We start from the raw sequence: 6,227 nt of genomic DNA on the forward strand, positions 1-6,227 counted from the left end.
GATCTCTAAGCATCACTCCAGGAGACCTCTGAATCAAGGATGTCAGTGTTTTGCTAAGTTGTGGCTTTACATGATTCCATTCAAACTACCGGTATTCAGTCTACCAATCCCATGGTGCTCATCTGTGCCCATTGTGCCCATTGTCCTTAAAAGTATTTAGCATCATCACTGAGAAAATGTGTGCGTGGTGTTGTGCATACAAAAAAAACGTACTGCCCCAAAACTCAGTTAAATTCCATTCAGTCCTGGGTTCAGATGAAATATTTTCTGCTTTTACTGAAATAGGGCACTGAAAGTGACCTGTAGCCTGCAGGAGAATGGTAATCCAGGAAAGCGATCATACAATTCTCAGCACGCCTCAGTGATTCACCATTGGCGCTGTTTGTAATGCCACAAGCATAATGTCATGTTATCTCATCTTTTGTTTTGGGTCAGTGGTAGACTATCATACCAATGGGAAAAGGATGATGTCATCATCGGCATACCTTTATCCAGGCACGTGCACACATAGACATCAAAGGGGGCTTGAGCCCCGGCTTTTATCCGCCTGTAAAAAGTGCCCTCTCCAGACCATGAATGCAGTTTTTTACTATGGTGAAAGAACCCGAAGGCAGCGTTAAAGGGAATTGTCCAGACTCTCCTGAGCTTGAATGCAGCATCTCATATTGAAAGCATTGTCCTCCTTGTTGATTATGCTTAGTTCAGTTTGGTATCACGCAACGAAAATAGCCGACCTCCAAGCTCACAACGCGCCGCGTTGTGAGCTTGGAAGTCGTCTATTTTCGATGTCTGGGGTCTTGAAAACCCTATGGGTTTCACTGACACACAGTCCATTGTATATCCTGAGCCGGAGCTGTAATGGACTGTGTGTCAGTGAAGCCCATATGGGTTTTCAAGACCCCAGACTCCGCTAACATGGACTGTTTCAGCTGCTACTGTCTGGCAAGTGGAACAGCAGCAACACTGCAGGACCAGCAGGCTCCAGCTCAGCTTTTTCCACCACGCAACCAGGATATACAAACACACACTCACACACACTCTCACACACACACACACACACACACACACACACACACACACACACACACACACACACACACACACACACACACACACACACACACAAACAAACGTGCTTGTGTGCGTGCGTGTTGCCCACTGCTTTGAAAACAAATCATATCAGCAAAATATATGAGGGACCATAAAAGCTTTCCATTAGTTCAGCAATGCAGTTATTTTTTATTAGTCCATACATTGAATTTAAATGTCACCAGACGTATCAGTAGGCAGAGATCTCTGATCGTCTGGTTACGCGAGTGTGTGTAAATATTTTTGTGTGCATGTGTGCTTAATCCTGCTGTCTCTATGTGCTATAATCTGCCTGTTTGCTTTCCGTATTTCTGTGTGTGTGTGTGTGTGTGTGTGTGTGTGTGTGTGTGTGTGTGTGTGTGTGTGTGTGAGAGAGAGAGAGAGAGAGAGAGAGAGAGAGAGAGAGAGAGTTTAATCCTCTTCCAACTTCGGCCATTCATGCACGTGACAGCGCGCATACGGTACGTGTGTGGACTGACCATGTTAGAGTGTCTATATGTGTGGCACGTGTGCATGCGCACAACTTCACCTCATCTTGCGCCACGCTCACAGCCATGCTGAGATGACGGCCAGGAGCAGAGGCCTCACCCAGTAGGGGTCTGTGCTCTACTGCGATGTCCACTCTGTCCATGTGAGAGGGAATGGTCTCAGTCCACGGGAGGGTCTGGGGGAAAGGCAGCTCTGTGTGGGATGGCAGAAGTGGGGTGGTGGCAGTGGGGAGCTCACAGCACTAGCCATGAGTATTTATTAAACCTCTTTGGCCTAAACCTAACTCTGTAAGGCCCTATTGGCAGTGGCCAACCCAACAGCAGGAGGGGGGAGGGGTGGTGGCAGAGAGGAGGGGGTCAAGTTCCGTGTTGTACTCCACTAGCACCCTACTGCCCAGAGAGACCCATAGTACACTCACTCAGGCAAAGGCTTGAGCTCGTGCCGCTACCGGCTGCAGCTCCCAGAGGATATGCACAACTATTTATAGCTAATCCTGTTTCGATGAGGTCGTGCTCTCTACCATCCCTGAGATGGAGCAGTCGGAGTTAAGTGGCGCGCTCGCGTGACATTAGTTGGTCAAGAAATGGATGAAGTTGAACAGCAAACCCTGCATCCATCATTCTTGTGAGAGAGCTTGTTTAGTGTCTATAAGGGGTGATGGGGTGTTGATGGAGGAGACAGGCGACCTTTGCTGGGAGGCGTGCAAAGATTTGGTGGACCTTCCTCACATCTGCATGCCTGCAAGTTGAGTCCTACTGCTGTTCACCTGTAAGTGACTCTGCCTTTTAATGCATTCATGTGTCAGTAATTTACTTTTTCTTTTTTTTATGTATTTATTTACTATGCATGGCATGGAAAGACAACCAACTAAGTCTGGACAACCTTCCCTTTTTTTGTCAACAAAACATATACTTTTGGGGCTTTTCTGCCTTTATTGATAGATAGTACAGTGGAGATTTGACATGAAACGAAGAAAGGTTCGAGGTGTGACATGCAGCAAAGGTCCGGAGGGGCTATAGGGAATCAAAGCCGTTACTCACTGTCAGGCTGCATCAGAGCCTATATGGTACGGACTTTACCACAAGGCCATCGGTGCCCCTGGACAGCCTTATCTTAATAAACATCTCTCTGTAGCTGTCCCCTGCACAATGCATTTTCAGTCTATTCAGCCATAGCCACACATGCACACGCTCGCACATGTGCGTCCACGCACGCACGCACGCACGCACGCACGCATGCACACACGCCATAGATAAGTTACCCTGGCAACTCAGATACTGTAGGTTATTAACACATTCCCTGTCTGGGGATGCATTTATAGGTTTATAGGTTAGCAGCACCACCATATTGAGATTAAGCATTTATGAAACTGCCACATACATGGCTTAAAGGGCAGCCATATGGCAGATCTGCACACCAGCCTGTATGTAAGTATGTGCATGTCTCTCAGTTTGGGCATCGATTGGGTAGTTATTGGGTAACTTTAACACTAGAGTTTCCTATAGTGCTTTCACAGCAATTCTGTCAAAATGAATTGCTTGTGCAGTAAGCACAAAACAGGTGAATGTTGTTGGGGGAAATTACACTTAGAAGTGCAGTACTAGGACCACCCTGCTCACACACCCCAACCCCCAACATCTCATGCTTAAGAAGATTTTCCAGATTATTCCACTGGATGTTCTAGCCCTTGACCTCTTCAATAAATAGTCTCATGGATGAGTTTGTTCAAAAAATGTTGCAATTGAGCATTTGTTTTTATGGAGAAACTGTTTGTAAATTGTATTATTATTACCATGCCGTGAAGTGTTGATAGCCTACTGCTTCAACAATTGCACAGCTCTTTCGATGCAGACGTGATTATGCTTTTTTTTGTGCGAGCTGACAAAAAGGCAACAATAACTCAAATAATCTCCATGGTTACAACTGAGCATCACTGAAAGCACATCACATTGGTCCTTCAGGCAGATGGGCTAGAGCAGCAGAAGACCTGAGGTTATCCAATTCGCAAAGGCTCACCAAAGTTGGACACTAGAAGATCTTTCCTTGTGTATTGAATAAGGAGGTCTCAATCAATTAAATTTAGTGTTTATGAGAAGAAAACATTTATAAAATAGATATTCTTCTCCTTTGTTGTGATGCCAGTATTTTACAGAGAAATCTCTGGAATAGGTCTCAAATCAGGCATACTGTAATTACTTCATTTGAGTGTCTGATCATGTGTTACTGAATGCACACTGGTTACTAGTTAATTAGAAGTTTAGTCAACGTTGACCTTTCCTTTTTATGCCATCTCCCTGTATCTGCTAGCCAGACTCAACTAAAGCCTCTTTTCCACTACGAGGTGGAACCAGAACTTTCCAGAACCTGAACCTATTTTTTTTGTTCTGGTTTTGTTTCCAAAGCGCACAGTCAGTTTCAGACTGTTCTGGGAACTTTTTTTAGGTCCTGCTCTTGATGTAGGCCTAGTACTAGAGTTCTGGGAACCTATGGGCGGGGCCAGCAGTGCTGCTGCTCTCCTGGTTAGGTTAGGTCTGGTTATATGGAAACGTAAGCAGAACTTGGAAATTCACAGGTTCTTGAAAGTTCTTGGTTCTGTAAAGTTCTGGTTCTAGTTCTGGTTTGGCCCTGTAGTGGAAAAGGGAGAGCATCCTCCTGGGCTTTGAAGTCCACTCAAATATTGATTAATTCCCTTTTATGCAAAGTCCCATCTATTCCATTCCATGGGTCCTCCTCAACAGGGGGTCCCAGGCCCCTGCAGGTCCTCACAGTTAGTGGAGATGATGCTAAATGTTAGGAACATTTGTTTTATATAACACTGATAGTTCTGTCAAATTAATTTACTCAGCAGGCAGTGGCACTAGAAGAAGTCCCCTCTCCCCTGCCTGTTCTGTGTTCATCTCTCTCTCTGTCATATACAGTTTTTTCCCTCTGTCCAGCCCGCAGTAATGACCATGATCATGAAAACAGTCAAAACAGCAACAACAAAAATCTATAGATTTGGCTTATTCAGTCGTTTAACTCGTTACCATAGGAACAGCACATTCGGGTCTGAAGAAAATAGAGGTAGGCCTTTTCTTTGACAGATAGCAGATTCATTATAGGCCTATTATTAAAGGGTTGAGCTGACCTCCAAAAATCTTCACTGTGTTCAGAGGCGACACCGTTGTACTAGTGTTTAATAATCATCATCATCCAATGGGTCTGGTGTGGGCGGGGTATAGGGAGTTGAGAGAGGAGTCAGGGGACCGTCAGAGGCGACGCTGCGTCGCTGCCAGCCCGCTGCCACCTGCTGATCCAACGATGTCACCAAATCTAGACGGATTGAGCGCAGACAGACAGATGATGCTGCACGACATAGGGTAAAACAAAAAATAATCCCGGCTATTATTGTATTTCTAGTGTCAAGTGTTGGTTTATAGGAAGCGTTCGTCTGGTTGACTGGTTTGAGCATGTTTACGATGACTGACTGATACCACATCACGAGCGAATCTGGTTGAGAGCAGGCTGCAGCCCAGCTGTTGCACGTGCATTTTAAGTACTTGACCATACTACAGTGGGTGACAGTGCACTCGTTGTTGTTTTTTTATTGTTTATTTTTTTTAGTTTTTGGGCTTTTAGTTTGTGCCTTATTGACAGGACAGTTACTGACCAGTGGCGTCAGTTCAGAAAAAGCCAAGGTATGGCAACATGACTGGTGTCTTGCACGCGCGCCAAGACACCAGTCATGTTGCCATACCTTAGCAACAGGCATGATACATTTATTTTAAGAAGTAATTTTTTTTTACCTGTTTCTACGGTTTCTTTGGCTGGATATGGCAGCCTGCTGAGCCTGGAATGGTTGTTCAAGTGCAACTAAACTTGGCATGTTGGTAAACGTGCCACAATTAACAATAATGCATTGCACCTGTGCAGCTGATCTGCGGAACTTGGGAATATACCATTTTGTCAAGATGGGTGAATACAGTGGAGAATATAATTATGATACCTTGATAAAGTGACCATTTTGTTACATTTTGCATTTGTAGTTATTTTACTGTAATTTAACAACATAATAATCAGCACAGATAGAAAAAGAGACATTCATTATATTTAAACGTAACTTTTATTTTCACCCCTGGACCCAGGGTATGGCAGCTGCATACCCCTGCCATACGCAATTGACGCCCCTGTTACTGATAGGAAATGGGGAGAGAAATGGGGAGTTACACGCAAAAGGTAGTCGGGTTCGGGACTCGAACCAGCTACACGCTGTCAGGCACTGAGAGCCTATGTGGTATGCGCCTGGACCGGTAAACTTGGTATTTTGCAGGGGTGGAAAAAGTACTAAAATGTTCTTTAAGTAAGTAAATTTAAGTAAAAGTATCAATACTGCAATGTAGGAATACTTGTTACTTGTAATACTTGTTACAAGTAAGACAATTCAATTCAATTCAAAATTTACTTGAGTAAAAGTAGCCTATTGGTATCAAAATGTAGGCCTACTTTAAGTACAAAAAGCAGAACACCACTGAAAGTAGTGAGGCGAGTAGCTTACTTAAGATGTTGGAGCTGCATGAAAATAAAATAAAATAATATGTTGGCAATGAGAAGTCATTTTAAGACCAGGGCCCAGGGTAGCCTATTCCGGGGTTAGCGCCTCTCACAGTGTG

Source organism: Nannobrachium achirus, assembly GCF_963921795.1.
Source record: "Nannobrachium achirus genome assembly, chromosome: 11".
Classification (NCBI taxonomy): Eukaryota; Metazoa; Chordata; class Actinopteri; order Myctophiformes; family Myctophidae; genus Nannobrachium; species Nannobrachium achirus.